We start from the raw sequence: 25,463 nt of genomic DNA, 5'->3' as shown, positions 1-25,463 counted from the left end.
TGAAGGTGCCTGGTCGGGGTGGAGGCCTGGTGGTCTGCGTGTCCTAGAAATGTCAACTTGGTGGCGTCTTCAAGGACAGTGGTTAGAAGCACAGGGAGGGAAGTGGCAAAGATAACAGCTAGCCCTGCAATCTGCGTAAAAATGGACATTTAGAAACATAACATAAAAATAATTTTTCTAAGAACCCAACATGTGAGGTGTTAGAAGAAAAATTGCAATATGTCACAATTTTGCCTGAAATCAGCACCATTTACAAAGAGCATGCCCTCCCTCCCTGTTGTGATTTTTCCCTCTGTGAACGAGGAGGGACAGCATGGAATGGCTGTCAAACCCCAGGGAAAATACAGGGGAACACTAAAGGTAAAGAAAGACGAATGAATGCTTGGAAGATATCGCTTATAGGAGACACTGTTTATAATGTGCCATTGAGACATCGCTCTTGCCTTATTTGCATCTTTTCTATCATTTCAGCAATCAGTAGAGATTACTAGCAGTATCTTTCTGGTTAATGACCAGAACACCTCGGTCCTATTTCCCCTGATGCATTTTCACCAGGTCGTTGGAAGGAAACTCAGCAGCTGAAAGCTATACATTTTCTTTGGGATGATTGCATGATATAATTAAAAGTATTTTATGAGCAGTCCATGGCAGAGGAGAAACACTGCATGCCTCTGGCTTCAGGGCTTAGAGTCGCCAGCATATTTAACACTCAAGGAACTTGTCCTATGAATCATTACATCATGCTCTCAGGTGCTATTAGCTTTTGGGTGCTCCTGCTTAGCGCAGGCTGGTCAGTGAAAAGACTTCCAGAACGTCTCTAGGTTTCAGAATCATAAATAGCAGGCAGTGTCACTTGCGTTGGGAACATTCAGGCAAGGCAAGTGTCTGTGGACAGAACCCACGCCTTCACGCATCAACTCGCAAAGCCACACTCAGCTAAAGACACATGGAGAAAACATCACATGGTATACTTCCCAGAGCGGGGCCATTAGGAGACTTGAAGTCAAAAGTGTAGAGTTCTCTTTCCCAATGCACCACATAAGTAGCTGCATAAACTGAAAAGTTATTTGCATTTCTGGGCCCAGTTTCTTCATGGGATAAACAGGTGCATTAATGCAATTTCTACTTCCCAGCATGATGTCCTGTGGAATGTGGCACCCACGAGGCAATTGCACATAGGCTGCATAAAAAGGCACCTGTTAGCGAAGTTAACATATTAATCATCCCAATGTGTAGTGTGCTTGGCTTTTCTTCACCATTTTAAACTAAGGTGTAGTTTGTGTATACACAGCTGTACAGATCTTAACTTACTCAGATGAACAAGTTTTGCAATGTTATATGCGGGTGATAAGCCCAGAGGAAACATGATACAGTATTTTTGCACCATGCCAAAAACGTTTGCACCGTGCCAAAAATTCCCTCGGACCCCTTTCCAAGCAATTTCAGCTGCCTGCTTCCCCAGAGAGGCGATTACTTCTGATTTCTGTATTGCCCGTTCCCTGTCTTCAAATGAATGGACTTGTACCGTTTGTGTTCTTATGTGTCTGGTTTCTTGTTCTCTACGTAATATTGAGATCCACACAGGTAGTGGTGTGATGCTTTTTATTAGCATTCAATTCCATGAATATGCCACAATTTGTGCATTATACTGTTATGGATAGTTGGGTTGTTTGCATGCTGGGGCTATTAGGAATAAGGTTGCTATGAGCACCCTTGGATAAGTCTTTCTGGGTACCTGTTTCTGTTCCTTTTAGGGAAAGACCTAGGAGAGAAAATGCAGGATAGAAAGGGAGTTACATGGATGACTTGATGAGAAACTGCCCAGAGGTTTTCCATGGTGCTCATACCAAGTCACACACCCACGGGAATGTGTGGAGGACCAGTTCCTGTACATGTTGTGTGATGGTTGGAATTGTTTGTGTTGTAGTCAAACTGGAGATGCAGGAGGAACCCCTCCATCCAAAACTGACTTAAGATGCTCAGTCTGATGGTACCGCATATATGCAATAAAAAGTACAAAAGCTCATTACTGATATAAGGAGCCTTCCCGGGGAGGGAGAGCAGACTCCCAGGTAGATTCAACAATAGATCCAAAAATGGCTGTTTTTAAGACATTTTGTGTGTCTTGCAATTTTTTTCCAACTTGACTAAGCATTCCCTGGGTATGATTTTCCTTGTATTCATCTTGCCTGAGTTAACCATGCTTCTCAGGTATTTGGGCTCATATCTTTCAATTTGGAAACCTCTCAGGCAATATCTTTTCAGATCGTACTAGTAATTTATTCTCTTTCTATTCTCCATCTGGGATTGCCACTGCATGTATCATAAGCCATTACTTTATGTCCTACAAATATCACACATGTACATTTTTAAAAGGTGTTATTCTCATTTTCTGCTTTAGGATTTTTAAAATTACAGTGAGAAGGTTTATTATGAGATCTACCCTCTTAACAAAATTTTAAGCGTGTGGTGCTGCATTGTTAACTACAGGCGCGATGTTGTAGAGCACATTTCCAGAACTCACTCCTCTTGCATGACTCTAACTGAAACTTTACACCGCAAATGCAACAAATCCCCATGCCCCCTCCGCCTCGGCCTGGCAACCCCCACCCTCTGCTCTCTGCTTCTATGAGCGTGACCGATTGGTGCTTCCCATGAGTGGGGTCACACGGTATCTGTCCCTCTTTGCCCAGCTTATTTCACTGAGTATCACGTTCTCCAGGTTCATCTACACAGTATTAAAAAAGACAGGATTTCCTTCTTTCTTGGGACTGGGAATTCAGATTTCTTCAAGATCCTGGTCTGGATTGTTCAGTTAATTTCAAATGACCTGTCTTCAAATTTACCAGTACTTTCCTTTCATGTCAAGTGTGTTCTTTAACCACCAAATGAGGTTTTCGTTTCTGACTTCTGCCCATGGTAAGTGTTTTTAGTCTATTAATGTCCATGGATCTGCTGAAATCATCTCTCTTCACTCACGTCATTTCCCTTCCCCTCTCTATCTGTTAACATTATTATCTTTGTTCCTGGAAAATCATTGTCTGATCACTTTCATATAAGGCTCATTCCTGGTTCTTTTTCTATTGACTGCATTTTATCTTCATTATGGGTTACGTTGTTTAGCTCCTGCTTTCTTCTAGTTTATAAATGTGTACCAGAGATTATATGTGAAAGAATTAAAGTAGAGACCTGAAGAAAATAAGATTTATGCTCCAAGAAAGAGCATTACTCTTTGGTTGGTTTGCCAGTATGGAGGCTGAGGGGAAAATCACTCGCCATTAATCTAGGTCTGGGCTTTGTCTCAACTTGCTTCAAATGTTTTTAAGGCAGAACTAAAACTACATTTAAGATGACCCTTGGAATTGCCCACTGATCGACTTCTAAAGATTTCTTTCTCCCACCTTACCCATCTGCTTTCCAAGCTCAGAAAACACAGCCCCCCCCCGCCCCCCTCGCATTTCCTGAAATACTTCCACGGCATTTCTCCTGCCCTCCGCTTCCTCCCTGAGCTTCCTGCGCGTCGGGAAATCTCCCTGAACCCCGCCACTCTGCGTCCACTGTTCAGAGAGCCGTCGCAGTGAGGAACGGCTGTGTCACTCTTAGGCTCCGATCCTCATTCTTGGAGGGTCGTTCATTGCCTTGCAACCAGGAAAGGTCCTGGGTACGGGGGGGATCTCCCCTCAACACTATCCTGCCTTCAGCCCTCTCTCACAACCCTGAAGCACCTAGAAACTGTGACACTGGGGTGGTCTCCCTCAGACTTGAACTACTTTTGACTTTGAAACGTCATTGTCCCTTAATCTGTTTATCAGTTTCTTAAATTATTAGCAAAGGAAATAATGGCTTTGCGGTGAAGATCCAATTAAACAAGTTAAAAGTGCTCTGAGAAGTGTAAAATCATATCAGCATTGTAGAGGGTAGAGAAAAGTAGGTGTACAGTCGTGAGTACACGAAACAGAGTTTATGCCTGTATTATTATTTATTTATTGTTGCATCATTTTCCACGTGAACAACTGTAAGCCTGCTTTTGCCCGCGCTGTATGTGATGTATTCCGATGTCAGTATCTACCCTGGAAGGGGAACCTTGGGCATTATGTTTCTTTTTCTAAACACCAGGAAGCTGTGACTATAGCAGCAATTTCAAAGACCAAATCAAAACAGTTTTTCACTGTTGGGCAATTTACTTTCCAGCCTTCTGTCTCTATGTTCAGAGTAATATGTGATTGTGATTTTTTAAAGACTGTTTTTGGAGATTCTATCTCAGGCAGTGTATTATGGTACCTTATTCAAATTTCAAAAACACTAATAATTATTGTCATTAAAATGAAGGCATTAACACTTTTCTTGAGCCCCAGTTAGTATAAATGATCCTACCTTTAAGTCTCAATAACTTCAAATCATGTGTCCTTCCTACCAGTTCACTAATACTTTAGGATTATAGTATCAGATTTTTCCATTGCTTTTGTCTTTCCATTCCAATTCTTTCAAAACCACAGCATTCCCCTTAAAACATGATAGTCCCTGTTTCATGTCTTTTTTAACATAAATGTTATAATACCGTCTCCCTTTGCTAACTGTAGCTCTGTGAATAGGAAGTAAGTTCTCTTCAGATTCAGAGCTTTGGTCCCCCTTTTTCTATTTAGGTATATCTTCCTTTTATTACAAATTATTAGCACCATCTCTGTTAATTAAAGGACTCTGTTTTGCCGAAATGTTCACTGGAGCTAATGTTCACCCCCTGATCTACAATTATTAGTGAGTTTCCTCTGTCACCCCAGGATGCCATCTGGAATTGCTCTTTGTTTTCTGTCCAAAGGCAAGACGTCTGCCGGTGACCTGGTTTCTTCATTCTGAACCTTCTGTTTCTGCAAAAGCACTTTGGTTTTTAAGGAATTTAATACACACAGAGACACAGAGACACAGAGACCACAGATAAATTTATTGGAAACAGAAATTTTATTAGAGTAAAATGTGATTTTCATCCTCACTCCTATTCTGATTTACTGCTTTTCCTTCTAAAATCATCAATTACCTCTAAACTCTGAAAAAAATATCAAATGACTATGTTTGGTCAGGAGTCATAGAAATTGATATGAAATTGGACCTAGTTCATTCCTGGACTCGTTAGTTGTGTGAGGTATTGGACGTTCTTGGAAGACCTTCAGGAACTGGAATCCATGCGGACGTGCCGGCTAGTTTACCCTTTGTTCCCTCTGCTTTCCTCTGGATCGCCGGACAGTACACTTGGCTTCAGGGATTGTGCCGAGAATGAATTAGTCTGTGTAATTAGAGGAATACTAGACAAACATTTGTTATTGTTTGTGTTTTTAGTTTCGAGTTTACCGGTTAAGGAATAGGTAAGGCGTTTACTCAACAATCGTTTCGGGTGCATAACGTTCTGGTGTATCAGCAGGAATTCGCATTATGATCATCGGTGAAGTTTCAGCCCTGCTACGCGGAGTCCAGGTGGAAGGGGGGTGTGCTCCCATGGTAAGGAGGGAGGAGGGCCGTTACCCAGAGCAGCGCCAGTGTCTGCTCCAGGCTCCGAGAATGCAGCTCTCAGCGTGAGCAAGTCCTAGCTCCCAGGGCTCTGGCGATTTGTGTAAGAAGCAGGCACATAAATGCTCACTTTAAATGTCGTGTGTAGCATGCCTCACTGATGGGAAGATCAGAGAAGGATTTCAACAGAAAGTGCCATCTGAGCCCAGCTCTGAGACATAGGATTCATCCGGGTGAAGAGAGAAGGGAGAACCCTCCAGAATGAAGCCGGAGAAGGGAAAGCAACCCTCACAGATTTGAGGAGTTCTGAGTAACAGTTGGCGGTGGGGGTGGGGGATGAGATAACACCAGGGAGGGTCCTGAAAACCCTGTTAAGTATTCAGATTTCATTCTTACTGCACAGAACAGACTCATAACACTTGAAAAATACAAGCCTCCTAAGTAACAAGCCTCACATCGATCACAAGCCCTGAAGCTCTCAGCAAGTCACTTGAATTCCCTAATCCTCCAGTTTCTAATCTCTTAAGACCAATAGCACCAGCCTCTTGTGGAGGTAGAAGACAGAATCCTAGTACGGGGTAAGAGGTGTGTCTTTCAGGGTTTCTCATATTTCCGGTCAGTCGTCTTTACCCTTCGTACCCTAACCATCAGCTACCCGGCTGTGGCCACCAGGCTGCGGCCACCAAGCAGCTTGGAGCCGGAGCACAGGAGAGAGTGAGGCCTGGCCACGGCCACCGCTGGTGTGCCAAAGCCACAGGTCAGAGACAGTCAACAGTCAATTTCTCAGCCAAGACCTTCATGCGGTGCTTACAGGGATGTTTAGGGAGAGATGTGGAGGTCTCAGACCTGTTAATTAGCATTAGGATGTGAGGTTTGGGTGGATGTCCCTGTGTCTTTCCTTCACGGGCACAAAGGATAGCGGCTGCGTTGGATCTGCGCACAAGCTTCCAGGGGGGAAGGGTCAGTAGAGAAAATAATGTGTGTGTGTGTGTATAGCCCTTTCCCCACAACTTTTTACACGATGAAGTAACAAACTCTCATCCAGGCCCTGGCAGGTGGCTCTGTTGGTCAGAGCTTCATCCTGATACGCTAAGATCGCAGGTTTGATTCTCGGTCAGGGCACATACAAGAATCAACCAAAGGCCACGAAAATAAATGGAACAACAAGTCAATGCATCTCTCTCACTCTCTCTTTCTTCATCTATCTCTCTCTAAACATCAGTAAGTGATTTAAGAAACAGAAAATTGTATCAGTAAGTCCTCAAAAAAGGCACCTTTATGTCCCGCTATTCAGCCAGGTTAGTTCATTCGGAGAGAAGAGAACCGTGATTACGTAAATGATTTATACAAAACATGAATGTTAGGACTGGGCGAAGCACCTGTCTGCCTTTCACATCCTGTTGCTCATCTGATACCCGAACTAGAATCAGATTTCTGTCGCATGGAAGAAAATGAAAACTGTCTGCTCGTAAGCAGACGTAGTGTCTGTCCGGGAGTGGAGCCTTGTGCACACCCAGAGGGGGCTTCGGAAGGCACAGTGGGCTGGGAGCTCCGCATGAAAACATCACGTCAGAGTGGGGACAAGGCAAGAATAACCTTGTTCCAGGCGGATGAGAGACAGCCTGCAGAGTCTACAGAAATGAGAAGCAAAGAGACCAGGAAAATTATGTGATTATAGAAAATATGCCAAATAAGAAAGTAGAAGAAAAATGAAACAGAGCTAGAGAACCGACATTTAAATAAGCCCCAGTATCCGCTGGGGATTGTAGGTTGGTTACTACCTTTTGCTTGAAAGCTACTCGGCATCAAAGCGTGAGCACTGGTCCATGCCAGCCCCCTCTGCAACCCAGAGCCAACATGCCAGAAACATGTCACATACCTTGCCCAACATGCTAACACAGCACAAGTGTCTTTAGATAAGAAAAAGGAAGCTGAGCGATTAAAAACTGTACTCAGCCCTACAGCCTCTTCATTGAGAACAAATAACAAAAAAGTTTTAAGATCTCCACTGATTAACAATAGAAGTAAGGCAATTGATTTTTAAATGCCCTCTGGCTTAGTTATATTTCACATACTTTCTCATTCTTCTGGTGAGTCATTCTCTTTCATTTCCTTAGTTATGTGGAGATGGGTACATAATCCTTGAGTAAATACTAGTGGTCTGACCTAGTGGACAATGATTGTCTGCAGCTACAATAACCAAAACAAAACAAAAAGTCACAGTTTGTTGTTTTCTTGGAACAAGGCTTAGAGTGTCTGTGTGTGTATGAGAGAGAGCCAGAGGGGGGGGGGAGGGAGGGAAAGAGGTAAAGAGAGACTGAGAATCTACTGAGCTCTTACCAGGTGTCAGGGTCACACAGGACTAGATGTATTATATACATAATCTCTAATCCTCTTCACAGTCCTGTGATGTCATCTCCATTGTCCCAGCTTTACAGATGAGGAAATGCATTCATACGACTCTAAGAACTTGCCATCAAGTCTGACAGCCAGTGGCATAACTGAGCCTCAGACCCACCCAGGGCTGGAGTGGATACACCTTCTCCCCTGTCACAGTCAGCCCTGGGCAAGAGCCTGGGGCATCTAGGGATGGAATGGGAAGGTGTCTGACAAACTGGTGTTGGTGGAAATCCGGCTTTTCCACAAGATCGAGAGGAAAGCATTCTATGGACCCATGCACAGGAGACAGTGCTGTGGCAATATGGTTTATTTGCATGGAAATGGAAGCTGCCCCTGGGTTTCCAGTGTCCCAACTCCCTCTGTCCTGCCGTGGAAAAAGTCCAGTTGTGCCCTCGGTGAGGCCAAAACAAAAGCCAGTGTCTACCCTTTCTGCTTCATATTCAAGCTGCGTCCTCTGGGGCCCATGCAGCTCGCCATGGGCCCAGTACCTGCTAAACCCACAGGGTCATGTGCTCCTGGGCAAGGGGGTCCACAAACAAATGGGGTGAGTGAGGGTCATAAGTGAGAGGGGTAGAGATAGAGAGAGGGGAAGACAGGGAGGTTCTTTGTTCCCCTGGGATTGTATCAACTTGGGTTTGCCATTGACCAGGTGCTTCTTCAAAAGGACGATCAACTTCCCAAACTTGAGGGGGCTTTTCCATGGGTCCGCCTCCCAACTATCCCTCCATTCCTCAGGCTGGACTCACAGACCTCCTCCGTCAAGCTCCTCCCCCTGTGCCATTTGACTTTTATTGTGCACATGCTTACATCCCCGGCTCCCCCCAACGATCGGCAACAGAGGCGGGAAGGGAGGCGACTCAGTGCCCCCCATGGAGCAGTGCTGTGATCCCGGGGCTGTGAACCTGCGCCTTCCCAGTACAGCAAACGGGCTCATGCTCCCAGTTTATGAAGCTCAATGTGTAAGTCCATCCACACCCTTTCTTATTAATGATTAGCTAACTATCTATGGTAACGAAACTATCCTTCCCAACCAGAACAGCGAAGTTGCAGTGTCCCCACTCTGAGGAGTGGCCTTTTCCGGTCCTACCAGGAACGGATGCAACGAGAACTCCTTATGCACCTGGGTGATGCCGCAAGCACGTCTCCAGAGGGGCTTCCTCGAAGAACCTGGACAGTGGGCCCACCTCTTTTCTCTTCCATTCTCCTGGTGCCCCAGCTTCTGTAATTTGGGGGACACTGAAGTAAATCAAAGATTGATGTGAACATAACCATGTGCCTAAATAACCTAGGAAGTTTCTCCATGACATGCATCTGGTAAAAATATAATTTACTTAGTTATGGAACCAAAATATTTTGATCTTTTACAGCAGCTACGTAAATATACTGGTATACAGGAGGCAGTATAGTGTATATGATATACTATAATGTGTAGTTACCACACACACACACACTTTTTTTTTAATTAGAATACTCTTTCTGACCAGCTAGTTTGGAAATTTATGAAATGGTATCAATGAAAGATGATGAAAGCATTAATCTATATTCCCTCAGTTTAATAATGTGATTGCTTCAAAAGTTGAACAGGTTTTCTCTGTCACATGGTTTTTAAAACCGTGTTCCTATTTAAAAATGAACCCATTGACTTCACTGGCCCAGTCAGCTGCCCCCTGTCCGGAGGTCAGCTCCGGAACCGCTGAGGCCGTGCTCTGCCGAACTGCGCCCAAAGAGGGAAGTCACTGGCAGTCCATCGCAGGCAGACTGGCCGCTTTGGAGGCTCTCCTTGTCCTTGATCTCCAGGACACGCTAGATCACATCACTCAGCCCACGTCAGTGAGAGCAGAGATGAACGCGGCTTTCGTTTGTTGGCAGAAAAGCTGTTCTGTGTCGCCAGTTCCATTTATACACATTCCCACCCTCACCTGGTTCTCTTCTGTTGTTTAAATGGTGTGTTAATTCCTTGTAGGCCTTGGAAATGATATAGTTGGAACCGCAACTGACTGGCTACATGATGTGAGGGGGCACCCTGCTGCCAAGTGGCAGCACCCTGCTTTACTGGGTGGCGTAGGAGCCAGGGTTGCACTCCCAGTTGTCTGGGCTCCGCATCCTCGCACGCCGATTCCTTCCAGCTTGAAGTATCTTTCTTCACTTTTGATCGTCAGAATGTGCAGCCTTCCTCAAAGTCACCTCCAAGGCACGTCCAACCTTTCGACAATGCCTAGCACCCCAAAGCCACATTGTCACCTTCCTACGTGCACTTCCAACCAGTCCCTGTACTTCTCCCAGGAGAACTGCCACCCTCTGGCTGTGTCCCACTTGTGAGGTGAAAAGTTGACCCCAGTGCCAACTCCCTGAGGCCCGGACACAGCACAGGGCACCCCCTGCCTGTCACAACGCCCAGCACGGCCTCAAGCCTGAAGAGCAGCCCAACTCTTATTGCTGTGGATCAAAATAACCAATAAAATACATTTTAAAATAGTAAGCGGAGAACATCTCAGTCAATTTTGTTTGCCTTTGGTTGGAATTAGTCCTGGCTGCTCCTGTGGACGTTCTTTTCAAATGTAAATGCCTCGGCCTCTTGTTCATCGTTGTTTTCTTATAACAGAATAAATAGTCCCTTTCTTACCCTTAAATTTGCCAGATTACATAGTTAATGCCTTGACAGTTTCTCCAGTTTTGCAGACTCATCAGACGAGCCCTGTTCTGCAAGATGTCTGTGGAGTTGCAGGAAAATTTTAAGAAGAGTCACCAGGGGGCGCCAGAGCCACATAACAATGCTGCCTAAAAGCTTCTCCAGGGAGCGGAGGGTTTGTCCTCAGGCAGACAGGCTCCTGCTTCTGGCCTGGAGGGTCCATCCAGGCGCTTCCTGCAGGTCAGCTTGGGCTCGTCTGGTCCCCATTCCACCACACCTGCTCGGCTGCAGCAGGCAGACAGAACCTCACCTTTTCCCAGCTGTGGGAGCTGGTTCCCGCTGGGACGAAACAAGAGCTTCAGATTTGCTGGCCAAGGACCATTTATCGAAAGCCAGCTGAGTTCTAAGTCTTGATTAAATCTAGCATGAGTTTTTGGGTTTTTTTTCCCTGTTGGGAAAGACTTTAGAATTCTTCTACCTATCAGTCTCCCCAGACCCTACTGGGCAGGGAGACACACCGAGGCTCGGTTACCTGACTAAAACCACTCCGAGTTAATAGCAACAACTATACTGAAGAGCAGGCTTTGCAATTCTGACAGTCTCCTCAATACTCAGCATGTCTCCAAAGCAACTGCAATGTGAGCGGCGTGAGCACACGGATCGGGGCTCATCTTCCAGGGCTCAGCCCAGGCAAAAGCCCTTGCAGGTGCTCAAGGGATGTGCCGAGTGACTGGCGCAGCACACTGGCCCTATTTTCCTTTTAATCTCACATAAGCAAGTTCTGATCTCATGAAGATGTTGCATTTTTACAACAGTGAAACATGTAAAATCACACGATAAAGCAATTACATGTAAGGATTCATTTACTTAATGACAAATCAGGTGACCAGCACCTTCCACGTGGCATACATTGCTGTGCTTCGGGGACGCAGCGGGGATCGGAAAGATAGAACCCTCTGCCTTCGCTAACTTATGTGCCGATGGGAGGAGACAGGCCACAAACAACAGACAAATAAAATACTATAGCATGCCAGAGAGTGGTAAGTGCCAGGAGAGGAAGCAAAGCAGGGAAGGAATAGAGGAAGTACTTGAAAGGGGCGGGGCTTTCTACATAGTTGTAAAAGACCTCAGAGATGTCCAGTGTTTTTGCCCAGGGCGTTGCAGGCAAAGGAGCAGCAAGAGCAGACCATCCAGGCCAGGGGCTTCCTGATACGCTGGACAAGGGCAAGGAAGCCAGTGTTTCTGGCAGGGTGTGAGCCAAGGCGGGGAGGGCAAGCAGGGGAAGCCAGAAATGATTACACCCATTTTCTTTTCTGGCAAAAACGAAGGTAGGGGAGACTGCTTGAGTCTCAGCACCAGGTTCAACTTTCACGAAGGAATTCATGGTTTTCCTTTTGCTACTGTGGAAAGTACATAAAACATCCAGGTTACCAGTCAAGCTCCAGGAAACAGGGCAACCCGGTCATCTGAGAACCCCTAAGGACTGATTCATATAGAAGTCATTTCCATCTCAGACTGGAAATTCCACCTGTCCGACAACCCAGATTGATCACCCAAGCCAAGTGAAAATGTGGAGGCACTGATAATTAATTTCCACCCAAATGAGGTTCCCATCTTGGCTGAAGTAAGCGCCTCCACGCAGCAGGTCGTCCGCCTTTCTCACACGAGGTTCGGAATCTCCTTTTGCTGACGGCTTGCCTCAGAACATGACAGATGTCAGATGTTTTTTTCCCTTCAGTTTATAGGAGTATATATAAGAAATAGGCATGTAAAGGAACTTACGAGTCCTGTGGTCATGAAAGTCACTCTCTGCTGACTAGGAAGGACTGGTATGTGTAAATAGATCATTTTAAAATATATGATCGTTTCCCTACACTTTGTCTTCCTTGTCTTCCCCACAAATCCTGTAAAGTAGGTATTATCCTCATTGTTAATACTTATATTTTACATGTGGAAAATACTGATCAAAGTATTTAAAACTTTTTTCAGTCCTCTTCTCCCCGTTAAAATTCCTATTCTTCCTGTTTGTTTGACACCTTTGTGACCTACTTGGTCTCACTATTTTAAACCTAGTAGAGAGGTCCATCCCAGCCACATAGTAACAAAATAAACGCGTGTTGGGTTGAACGGAATTGCTCTTTGGGGGGTGTCTTCTTCTCTGGTCTCGTCTCTCTTCACTCCTGTTCTTCCTTCAGGACTCAGCTAAGGTGCCCTTCATTCTGGGGAGACATCGTCGGAAGTTCCTTCTACTTCAGGGTAATTACTACCTCCATCCTCTATGCTCTCTCTATACTTAACAGGTACATTATCTTATTTTCTGTAATCAGAGCATCTAACTATCTTTACTTCAACTGATACTCATTGAGAAAAGGCAATAATAAGAGTCTATCATAACCACCCCACAGCAAACATCTTATTCAGTGATGAAAACTATAAGGTGTCCTTTGTGATCAGGGACTAGACAAGGGTGCCCACTCTGGCCCCTTTCAGTCAACATATTACTGAAAGCTATAGCCAGAGCAACTAGACAAGAAAAAGAAATAAAAGGCATCCAAGTTAGAAAGAATGAACTAAAATCATCTCTATTTGTTGATGGCATGTTACATATAGAAAACCCTAAATTATCCCCCCAAATATGTTAGAANGGTACATTATCTTATTTTCTGTAATCAGAGCATCTAACTATCTTTACTTCAACTGATACTCATTGAGAAAAGGCAATAATAAGAGTCTATCATAACCACCTCACAGCAAACATCTTATTCAGTGATGAAAACTATAAGGTGTCCTTTGTGATCAGGGACTAGACAAGGGTGCCCACTCTGGCTCCTTTCAGTCAACATATTACTGAAAGCTATAGCCAGAGCAACTAGACAAGAAAAAGAAATAAAAGGCATCCAAGTTAGAAAAAATGAACTAAAATCATCTCTATTTGTTGATGGCATGTTACATATAGAAAACCCTAAATTATCCCCCCAAATATGTTAGAATGAATCAACAAATTCAGTGAAGCTGCAAGATACAAATCCATATACAAAAGTCGGTTTGCATTTCTATATGGCTAGAATGAACTATCAAAAAGAGAAATTTAAAAATAGTCCCATTTAAAATGTCATCCAATTACTTAACCTAGGAGATGAACAACACTGATGAAAGAAGTTGCAGATAACACAAATAAATAAATGGAAAGATATTTCATGTTAATGGATTGGAATAATTACTACTGTTAAAATGCCCATACCATCCAAAGTGATCTATAGATTCAGTGCGATCCTTATCAAAATCCCAGTGGTGTTTCTCACAGAAATAGAAAAGCAATCCTAAAATTGAAGTGTGAAATCACAAAGGATCCCTTATCAGAGAAGATCAAAGCTGGTGCTATCATGCATCCTGTATTCAAACTGTGTTACAAAGTTATAATAATCAAAACAATACGGCACTGACCTAAAAACAGACGCATAAGTCAATGGAACAGAAAAGACAGCCTCAAACTAAACCCATGCATATATAGTCGGTTAATTTTTAACAAAGGAGCCAAGGATATACAATTTGGAGAGGACAGTATCTTTCCTAAGTGGGGATGGAAATACTGGATAGCCATATGCAAGAGGGTAAAAATGGACCCTATATTACATCATACACAAAAATCCACTTAAAATGAACTAAAGACTTGCATGTAAGACATGAAACCATAAAACTTCTAAAAGAAAACATAGGATGTAAGCTCCTTGACATTGTTCTCGGCAAGTGTGTTTTGAAGGTAAAGAATGTAATCACTGGGATTGCTGACCAATGTGGCAGAAAGATAGAAGCAACCGGCATTGTGAGGACTGATTAAATCATTCCTGCGGGAGGCAGCACAGAGCAAGTGTGAGAAATGGACCGGATGTGGGGAGCTGTGCTATAGAATCCCAGTCCCACCTCTTATTCTGTAGCCCTGAGCATCATCTGAGCCTGTTTCCACATGTGTGTGAGGCAAATATTCACCCTTGCTTACACAGTTATTTGCATTCTCAAGTGTTGATCTTCATAACAATACAGCAAAACGAGAATCATTACTGCTAATTCTACAAAGAAAGGAAGAGTTGTCCAGGGCACACGGTGACTAGAGGTCCCATCGTTTAACCTCCTGTGTAGGCCTTTGGGTTCCTTCCCCAAAACAGAATCAATTCAAGGTCCCCAGTGTTTCTTGAACAAACTGTTGTGCTTTGCTGAGAGGGAACCCGCGCCCCAATCCCATTCTGGAAGTCTGTTCTTCATTCCCTCAACGACCCGGATTATATTGACACTCAACACCTCACTGACTATTTGCATTGAAATGAAGCAGATAAATCACCTAGCATAAATATGAATATAAGAATGTCTATGTTTATAACTGTATACTGACAATGTCCTATGTTTGCACAGTTTATAAAGGCTGTCACCTGGTACGTTTGTTGAAGACATCGATGTTCTGGAGTTGGTAGCTGCTTTCTACACACGGGAACCTGATCAAGTTCTTTCTCTACCTCCCTCCAAGGTTTCTTAGGAGCTCTAGATGGTAACTGTCCCCAGAGTTTGTAGCACAGTGCCTGCAATGGAGACAACGCTGATCAGTGTTATCACAGTTCTCGGGACCACCATCACTGTGAGCGTTGGCATTTTCTCCTCCTAACAGCCCAGTGCGGTCGGCGGGGCAGATGCTGTTGTCCCAGTTTTACGGAGAGGAGGCTGTGAGGCTCAGGAAGGATGTGTGGCTGCGTTGTAGCAGATCAGCAACAGGAATTGAGTTCTTTTATCTTCTCCTATGGCGGTCTTTCCTTTGCCATTACCTCTCAGCATATCTGCATGAGAAAATGTTTCCAGTCGAGGAAAAGGCTGGCAGAAAGGAAAGTGAATGAGTTGAGTCATTTAAACAGATTGGAAAAATATTGTTGTTCCTTTCGCATGTTATGTTCTTGCCAGAAATCCAGTAGGTGGGGTTTTTGAAGAGCCACCAGTTAGATAAATACGCGGGTTTCAGATAATCGATGTAGAGCCGTATCTTTATCCATATAAAGCCAAAAACTGTATATTTAAAGTTGTAAGAAAAAATATCAAGAACAAAAAGCAGGTATGATGCTGAAGCCAGGGAGGTTGGCTCACTACCAAATTTCTCTCATCGAAAGTAATGAATCTAAAGAGTTACAAACACCAAAAGCCTATACCATGAAGCACTCATTAGTTGAGGAAAAGTTTTACATGTAAGTCACCTTCTCAAAATCTGAGGAGCTCACTGAAACTTCAGACATCCAGCTCAGGCCCCGAGAGCCTAAGGAAAAGACTCCAACGTTAACACAGCCATCGAGGGCCGAGCTTACCACCTGCACAATTTTGAAGGCTCAGGGGCCCCTCCTTGAACCTCTGTCTGCAGCTCACGCCCGTCTCCTTAACAGAAGTCACGTCCCACCAGCAACTTTCTAGCTTAATGAGATAAAAATCCCGACGATCAGTGCATGAAAGTAAAACCGAGAAAAACCAGTATCCGCTACTGATAAATATTTAACAGATGTGGTCCAAATCCCTTTGCCAGCTGGAGGAAGGAAACACGTTCTAGTTCACAGTTCGGGTATAATTATTGGCCACATTTCTCCAAGCAAAGACAGTGACATTGGCTCCTTCCCCGGGCGAGTTTTCTTCTGATCTCAGCGCCGGGATTTGCTTGTCCTTAACAGATTGCAGCATCGACCCTCCACTTGACCCAGTTTATTCATTCAGAAGATACCTGGAGCTAGACCTGAGATGTGGAAAGGGAAGAGGCTGGCAGAAGCTGTGTTCATACACCCACCAAAGGGTTAGAACACACTCCCTTCATCACTGAGCGCATCTGCCTGTGTGTCTTCTGTAGACCAGGTGGGTCTGGCCAACGGCCATTAGATCCAGGTAGCTCACTGGGGATGCAGAAGAACTTTCACCCTGACCTTGGCAGTCCCCCTTTGGACTTCACAGAAGTCATCATTGTTCCAAGCATGATGCCCTTTTCACTCCTTAAACAGACCGTGTGCGAAGAATGTTCCAAACAGCACCAGGGAGACTCCTTCCAGTAAGGGCTGAGTCATCATCTGGGTTCCCAAGCAGCTGTTGTATAATATGAGCAGGATGTTTTGACCATGTTCTTTGACCTGACCGTTTCGACCCTGAGGATGTTTTGGTTCAAGAATGCACTCCGGAGCTTAGGTGGGTAACGCGCCATGACCGAATTCATTTCCTCTTTCTAGTCTTGCCCCTTGTCATCATTTTGCTAGCACTGTTAGCAGGATAAGTTTGTTGTTTTTTTTTTTAAGGAAAAAACCCACTAATCTGATCATGTCATTCCTCGGCTTAAAAGCCATCAGTCATTGACTTCCTCCCACCAGCAAAAGAGCAGCTCCACCTCCTGATCCCACCCGACCTGCCTTTTCTCATCTCCACCTCTTCTCCTTGCACAGTCGCCCCGCAGTCCCCAAGCACATCCCGAGGGTATCACACACCAGTTTACGCCTTTTTCCTTGCCCAACCCACCCTCCACCCTCAATTGTTTCCGAGTCTCATTCTTTGCAATACAAAGTGTCCTTCAAGACCCGGGTCAGGTCACTGCCTCTGGGAGGCGTTTTCAGACAGCTCCAGGCCTCTAATCCCCCCAGGTGACAAACTCTGTTTTAATTCTCGGAGGCATGTATGTTCTTACCGTCTAATTTATACCGTTACCTGTGAGCACATCACTGTCTCCCCAGTCACTGAGCGGTGAGCCTTCATTCCGTTCGAACGATGTGAGTCACAAGGGGAACGTGGTTAGTAACTGGATGTGTGACTTGATCCTGAAGGCCAGGAGGAAACTGTCAGACTTGCTCCTCCCTCGCCGTGGAGCCCAGCCCAGGGGACAGACTCCAGTGCATGTCCAAGTAGGGCTTTCATCGGCCAGGTGTGGGTGTGTTCTTCACTCACCAGCAAGAAGCTCCAAATCCCATGAAGCAAATCTTCTCCGAGTGCCTGGCCCTGTGTCCTGGACACGGCCAGAGCGAGCTTGTTGGTGAGGTTTAAGAAATTCCATGGAAACAAGACCTAGGTGGGAATACACACCTGATTGAACAAGTATTCCTTGGGGAGTCTGCCTTTCTGAGGATCAAGTTCAATCTGCCATTGACTTAAAGTCAAAGCAGGGCATAAGATGATTTTATAAAAAGGTCTGTGAGCATTTTCCTTGTAACTGATCACCAACAAACCTGTGCTCTAGTCACTTGTTTGCCTGCGTGTTACATCAGCAATTATTTACTGAGTGCTTTCACTGGGCCCGAGGACACAGAGGGAGGGTGAGGCTATTCTTGCTCTGAAGGAATGCCTTGCAGACGTCGTAGAAATAGAACCACGGAGGCTCCGCGAGGTCAAGCGACTGGCCACACTGGCTGGCCCCAATGCGAGTCACGTTCCCATTGTACCCGCTTCCCCCCTTCGTGCTGCTCCCCAGCCTCAATTCAGGGAGGGTCTTCTTCCACCAGGTTTCTTAAATTCTGTCTGGGTGACTGGCAAGCTTTGGCTGAAGAGACCATGTGAGAAACAGGACCCCATTTTCCCTATGACTTAGAGGAGACAAGGACGGCAGCCTGTCTGAGATGGGCGGAGACCCTGCAGTCAAAGCCGCTTCCTAGAGACAGTTCCCGGTCCCAGAGAGTCACTGGGGTCCCCCCACCCCAGTTTACATTTCCAGTGCTTCTCTCCGCTGGCACGGGTACTCCGTGAGACCTCAGAGGTTCCTGGGCGGTGGGCCAACTTGATTACCCCTGTTTTCCATGCTTGGAAGCTGCTATGGAATCATCCTTTTAACCTCTGCGAAGCCAGGAAAATTTGACAGCACAGGCAATAGTGGTGCTTGTGAGCACTTTCCCCTCTTAGATGTTGAGGCCGTGCCACGTATTGAGAAAGAAGAACACAAACGTGGTGACTTTCAGTAGATGTTTTTCCGATCAGCCCGGAGCTCTGGGAAGCTCCCCTCCGGCTCCCGACAGGGGCCGGAGGACCCGGCCTTTGGGCGGTGGCCACATCTCGGCCACGTGCTCCAGCTCCGCTTTCCACTCCTAAGCCTCATCTTCGGGTCCTTCCTATCCCTGAGGATGTCTCTGGCTTTGTAAATTGGGATACACACACACATAACATATAACTCCATTTTGTGTATATGTGTTTGTGTTTGTGTGTATATATACACATATACATACCTATGTGTGTGTGTATATATGAGTTATATCCAAGAGAGGACTTTGACTGTGGTTATAGAGACATAGGAACATGGAACTGCTTAGAAAAAAAAGATCAGTCAGAAGTCTACAACGTTTCTGAGAGACATGAAGTTTCAAAGAATTCACAGGTGGCCACTGGAAAAGCCCTCGCTGTCCAAGCTTTAAACAAACCCTGCACTTCAAAGCACAAAGGAGGCTGTGAGAGCTGATGAAGCTGGAGGCAGAGCGTTCCCCCCCCCCCACTACACTCTGAAGCTACGAGCAGAGAGGAGAACAGACAAGGAGTCATCTCCCTGGAGAGCTGGCCGCCACGCCTGACTTCTGATTTTTAAAAATAGGAATTCCTTTTCTGTGAGGACAGAGAACCCTCTATTCGTCAAGCATCACGGTTGCTGAGAATCAGGCCTCTCTCATCCTCACCCTTTCCCACGGGGACACACATCTAACTAACGTCTGTATCTTTCCTCCGCTCCACCAACATGTGTGTGTTTGGGGGCTGGGGGCAGGTGTTGAAGTGGATAGTGGAAGTTTTGGCTTCTTTAGGTGATACATCTCTAGACAACCAGGAGTTACACCCAGATCTGATGGGTAGAATGGATACTCCCCCAGAAATCCTGGGCTTTCTGGGTACAGTGACTGGGTACGACTTTAGGTTATCTTAGGAGGGGAATGAATTTGTTTCCCGTGTAAGAAAAAGGTGAATCTGATCATTGGTGAGAAATTTCTTTTCTTCCTTGGCTACCCAGTTACTAAAGCTCATTTCCCAGCCTTCCTTACACATGTCACATGGTTGAGCACATTCCAGGCAATGTTGTGACTGCCAAAGGTAAACTCATCTCCCCGTTTCCCATAATCCTGGGGCAATATGTGCATACCTGCGCCTACCTGTTCCTCTCTCTTCCCTGAACTGTTAGTGTGATAAATTCCAAGGTAGTGGAAATAGGGGTGTATATAGGAGGGGTGTCTATCACACATTTAGGAGGCCAGATGGAGCACTGAGAATGTTTATCTCTAAATTAACAAATGAAGAGAAGTTAGCTGAGCATCAGGGAATTATTTCAGCACTCAGTATCTGATTCCCTCCTTGTACCTTGTTGACCGTCTGTCATTCACATTGGTGTGTTACCTCTGCTGACACTGACGATGTTTCCCTCTTTGTCCACGTCACTGACAAGTTAGGGTGGTTTGAAAGTATTTATCTTGATTGAGTTCTTAACCCAGTGTCCAGCCATGCATCTGATTTTTCATTTCCTGTGCTTCTTAATCACCATGTCATCATCTTAATTCTGTTAAGTTCAGACATTTACATTGTTGCCACAGACTCTTTGACACCTCAATCCACTTTTTTATGTGTCGCTTCACTGCTTTCGAAAATCTTAACTAGTCCAATACCTTCTGTTTCAATGGATATGTTTATAAATACGGATTTTTTTTTGTACTCTCAGCCTAAGGAAATGAAGTTAATTTTCAGTGATGTGGCTCCATTGTAAAATGTGATTCTCTAGGTAATTTTCAGGAGGCCCTGAACTGCTTACGTAATTGCCTCTTCATTTTCCTGGGGGTCTCGCTGCTGTCTGAATGAGTGATTAATGACAACTCTAAAATAGACTGCAAATAGAAATACTATCATGTTGGATGGGAGTTTTATTGGTCACTGTCCAAGAGATAATTGCATTCTGCTGGATCAAACCTCATATTCTAAATGTCATTTCCTGTAAGAGCAAATTCCTCTGCTCACTTTGGGGCCCTGGGTCTTCCCCCTCTAAACACTAGGGGAACACGACGGTTTCGGGGGGATTCTCCTGATGGAAAGGCTGTCCCTGTTTTCAAGGGTCAGAGAAATTCAAGGGAGCCCTGACCGTGTGGAGGGGGACAGCGACAGGTCAGAGGACACAGAAGATAAATTGTGTCGCATGCTTCTTTAGGAAGGCGTCTTCGGTTTCTGTTGCCCTCACTTCAGAGGATGGACACATTCCACGAGGTGTCCTGTGACCTCAGGGTATCAAACCGATGTTTCCTCAAACTCTGACAGTCTGTAAGTCCACCCTCAGGAATCATCGTCATACTTTCCCTCCCGCTGGTCCTTAGAGCCTTCAGACAGAACATTCGCGTGAACCAACTTGGAAATTTTTCAAAATTCAGGCGGATCCTTCCCAGCAGAGCTTAAATTCCCAACAAGCCCTTCTCACCCACCCTGAGAAAATCACTTCTTTCCAGTATGCTCTGCGGCTGTTGCTCACGTCCTCACAAACGTAGACCCACGTGTCATGGTTAGCATGTCACAGTAGTGCCCACATCTATCACGGTGGGGATTTTTCCTCATGCATTCTCTTTGTTATTTCAAATTACAAGCAAAATACACGAGTGACCCATTAGTTATCTGTTGCTTTACGAAGTCTTGAAGTTAGCAGCTTAAAACGACACTCATTTGTTTCCCCATAGGTTCTGCAGGTCAGGGATCTGGACGGGATCTATCGGGTCCTCTGATTTTCGACCACTCACAAGGCTGCAGTCAAGGGTCATGGTCATCTCAAGGCTCAACGGGGGCGGGACCTGTGCCTAAGCCCCCTCAGCGGTTGTTGGCAGGGACTCGGTGTCTTTAGGGCTCTGAGCTCATAGGGCTCACCTCCATTCTAGCTCTCAGGCCCAGCCGCCCTCTATTCCTGGCCCTTTCCGTCAGAGCCGTCATGTGCTAAGAGCCAGGGCGGGACCTCACAATCTTTTTTACCCTAACCACAGTGCCTCACTCCCTCCCTTCACCATCTGCTCTTCTTTCCCAGCAAGCTATTGTGCTCAGCCCATGCTCCAGGGGAGGTGATTACACACGAGTGTGAACAGTAGGGGTGGAGATTATGGGGAGCCATCTCAAAACCCTCCTGCTCATATTGCATTGATTTTTTTAAACTCAAATCTCATAAACTCAGGAGCCCATTGTTTGATGAATGCACATTGGGTTTGGGAGGGCTTGTCTACTCCTTCACTCCAAAGCATGTACAATTTGGTAGACTCTGGGCTGGATGCTCAGAATACAGGAGTGAAAATCTTATCACTGGGTCTCGTTTCTGCCGGTGGCAGGAGACAGATGCACGAGCAAGTTTTCGAAGAGGGTTTCCATAAGGGTAAGCAGTGGGAGGCAGGATCTTTCTGTGCCGACATCTCCTCTGTGTGCGGATTTCTTTCTCAAAGTGCGTGGCCTGCTGTTAGGCTGAGAGTAACCGTGTTTGACACTTAAAATTTGTTTGATTCAGTCTTTACTTCCTGCTAGTGACATGGGAGCAAATAAGCATAATTACAAAACTCTAACACAAGTCGGGACAGTAGCTCAAAGGGAGGAGTGGCCCCTCCACGCTGGAGGCAGCACGCAAGGGTGTACTCAGGGAGAGCGTGTGTACACGCTTAAGGACCAGCATCCCAGTCACATAGCTGGTGTATACAGTGGACACTACCATTTAGCAAGGTAAGGAATAGAGGAAAAGGTAAAGGGCTGGAGGCAGCATACAATGTTATTTTAACATTGCATTTGTCACAGTTCACTCGAAGAAAATAGAGTTCACGCCATGTGAAGAAAAATGGGATTCAACAAAGTTTCTTGCAGAGTTCCTGGCTGGAAGCTGAGGCCTCCTAGACAGCTTCCTACAGGAGGAAAGGCAATGGCCTTCACCTTCCTCTCTGGAGCCATCACACGTTACCAAGTCAAAAATGTCTTCTAGTCTCACATCTGTAGCCGGGGTTGAAAGTCCTTCCTGATCTGCCGGAAGGAGATTGGAGTAACGGGAGCCGTTTCTTGGCCTCAGTCACATTTTCATTTTGTACATGTGTTTGGAAGGGCCTGGGGGACACCCTTGAGGATGTGCCTAGCAAGCATTAGATACACGGGCCTGAAGCTCAAGAGCACCATCCGAGGGAGAGAATGGTGGTAGCTGAACTTGGAAATGCATCACCCAGAAAGAGTGTAGAATTTACAAAGACTCCTAGTAGCTCTCCACGACACTATATATTCATTTTAAAAAGAGCCAAGGACATTAGAAATGCTAAGTGGCCAAGAACCAATGGGAACATCTATTTCAACTTTTGTCCAGTATTTTATTTTTTTCAAGCTTCCTGACTAAGTTAATGAGTAATTACATTGAACTTCTTATCTCCTAAAACCACCCATCCCATTGGCAGACAACTCTGTGAAACTGTGTGAGATTCACCCAAAATCCTTCTCCCACACTTTCCAGCCATTCGGTCTCCTTCTGTACCGTGGAGCCTCACAGAATGTGTCTCGGCCTCAGTTCCTTGAAACACCTATCAAAATTTGCCAGAAACTTGTGAGCCACCTCTTTGGATCACAAGCCATAAGTTACCTTGAATTCTTGGCAAGAAAAAAAATGCCTGTAAACAGACAGCAAGATTCTTAGAGGATACTGCTTTCCTGGGATTCTGTCGGTCCCGGTGTTTTGAAGAGATTCATGAAGCCTGGTTATCGCCCCCAGCAGCCCTGGCTTCACAACCCCTGGCCCTGCTGCCACCCAAGGCATCTAAGTGACCCGCGCCCTCCCTCTGAGGTGGCTGGCAGGGTGCCACCTTGGCTCACCTTGATGGATCAGTTGTGCCACAGACTTGTCTCCTAGGGGTGACCAACCTTTTGGCATCTCTGGGCCATACTGGAAGAAGAGTTGTCTTGGGCTATACATTAAATGCACAAACACTAACAGAAACTGGTGAGCATAAAAAGGTTTTAAGGAAATTTGAGAGTTTGGGTTGGGACACATACATGGCCATCCTGGGCCACGCGTGGCCCATGAGCCACAGGTTGGACACCCCTACACCTTCCCTCCATGACCCTCCAAAAATAATTATTGCCACTCTCTCACCTCAATTCCCTCATCTGAAGTGTTTCCGTCCCAAAACAAGAGCAGCCAACCTAGAGAAAAGTCAGCGTCTCTAAGTGAGTGGCCTCAGGGTGAGGTCAACACACTGGGTGAGATCTCAGGACTCCAGGTNAATTGACAAAGACTCCTAGTAGCTCTCCACGACACTATATATTCATTTTAAAAAGAGCCAAGGACATTAGAAATGCTAAGTGGCCAAGAACCAATGGGAACATCTATTTCAACTTTTGTCCAGTATTTTATTTTTTTCAAGCTTCCTGACTAAATTAATGAGTAATTACATTGAACTTCTTATCTCCTAAAACCACCCATCCCATTGGCAGACAACTCTGTGAAACTGTGTGAGATTCACCCAAAATCCTTCTCCCCACACCTTCCAGCCATTCGGTCTCCTTCTGTACCGTGGAGCCTCACAGAATGTGTCTCGGCCTCAGTTCCTTGAAACACCTATCAAAATTTGCCAGAAACTTGTGAGCCACCTCTTTGGATCACAAGCCATAAGTTACTTTGAATTCTTGGCAAGAAAAAAAATGTCTGTAAACAGACAGCAAGATTCTTAGAGGATACTGCTTTCCTGGGATTCTGTCGGTCCCGGTGTTTTGAAGAGATTCATGAAGCCTGGTTATTGCCCCCAGCAGCCCTGGCTTCACAACCCCTGGCCCTGCTGCCACCCAAGGCATCTAAGTGACCCGCGCCCTCCCTCTGAGGTGGCTGGCAGGGTGCCACCTTGGCTCACCTTGATGGATCAGTTGTGCCACAGACTTGTCTCCTAGGGGTGACCAACCTTTTGGCATCTCTGGGCCACACTGGAAGAAGAGTTGTCTTGGGCTATACATTAAATGCACAAACACTAACAGAAACTGGTGAGCATAAAAAGGTTTTAAGGAAATTTGAGAGTTTGGGTTGGGACACATACATGGCCATCCTGGGCCACGCGTGGCCCATGAGCCACAGGTTGGACACCCCTACACCTTCCCTCCATGACCCTCCAAAAATAATTATTGCCACTCTCTCACCTCAATTCCCTCATCTGAAGTGTTTCCGTCCCAAAACAAGAGCAGCCAACCTAGAGAAAAGTCAGCGTCTCTAAGTGAGTGGCCTCAGGGTGAGGTCAACACACTGGACGAGACCTCAGGACTCCAGGTTAAGGGGAAGATTTTGATTTTTAAAATACAGCGAGCAGAGGCCAAGCAAAACTAAGTGCTTGGTGCTGACAGTAGGCCCAGGAAGAAATGGGAGCTGGGAAGGTCTAGAAAACAGACTGATTTTAGATCACATTTCTTTAAAAGGATTGTTTCCAAAGTCAAACTTGTAGCTTAGGGAAGTTAATGATTTTTCATCTGTTATGTAATATAGGTACTGTGCTGAGCTTTTATTTACTGTCCTTATTTAATACCTATCACACAGCCATTATTCTGTCTTTATCATAGACCAGAAAACTCAGAGATGTTAGATTTACTGTCCTTATTTAATACCTATCACACAGCCATTATTCTGTCTTTATCATAGACCAGAAAACTCAGAGATGTTAGGTCACATGTGTCTATATTCATTCATTGATTCATTCATTCAGACCATGCTCTCTATAAGGTATCAACTGAGAACCATGGCCGAGGGCAAGACAAAAGTCCTTTTTTGGTCTTTCCTATTGCTGAGTGGATTAATATGACCAGGCTAAGGTTCCAACAAGAATTCTTAGCATGCTCTCACTTTGTGTTTCATTTTGCTTTATTTTCTCCTGCTCAGAAACTAGCTTCCCCTTGTATTGTGTTTATAAATCCCTAGTAAAACATCTCTCTCGGGTCCCAGGATGCTTGGCAGGTTTGGATT

This window comes from Sturnira hondurensis, unplaced genomic scaffold (genome assembly GCF_014824575.4).
Source record: "Sturnira hondurensis isolate 20B ecotype Veracruz unplaced genomic scaffold, ASM1482457v3 Scaffold0006413, whole genome shotgun sequence".
NCBI lineage: Eukaryota > Metazoa > Chordata > Mammalia > Chiroptera > Phyllostomidae > Sturnira > Sturnira hondurensis.
The sequence above is the reverse complement of the archived record's forward strand: the minus strand, read 5'-3'. Positions refer to the sequence as shown.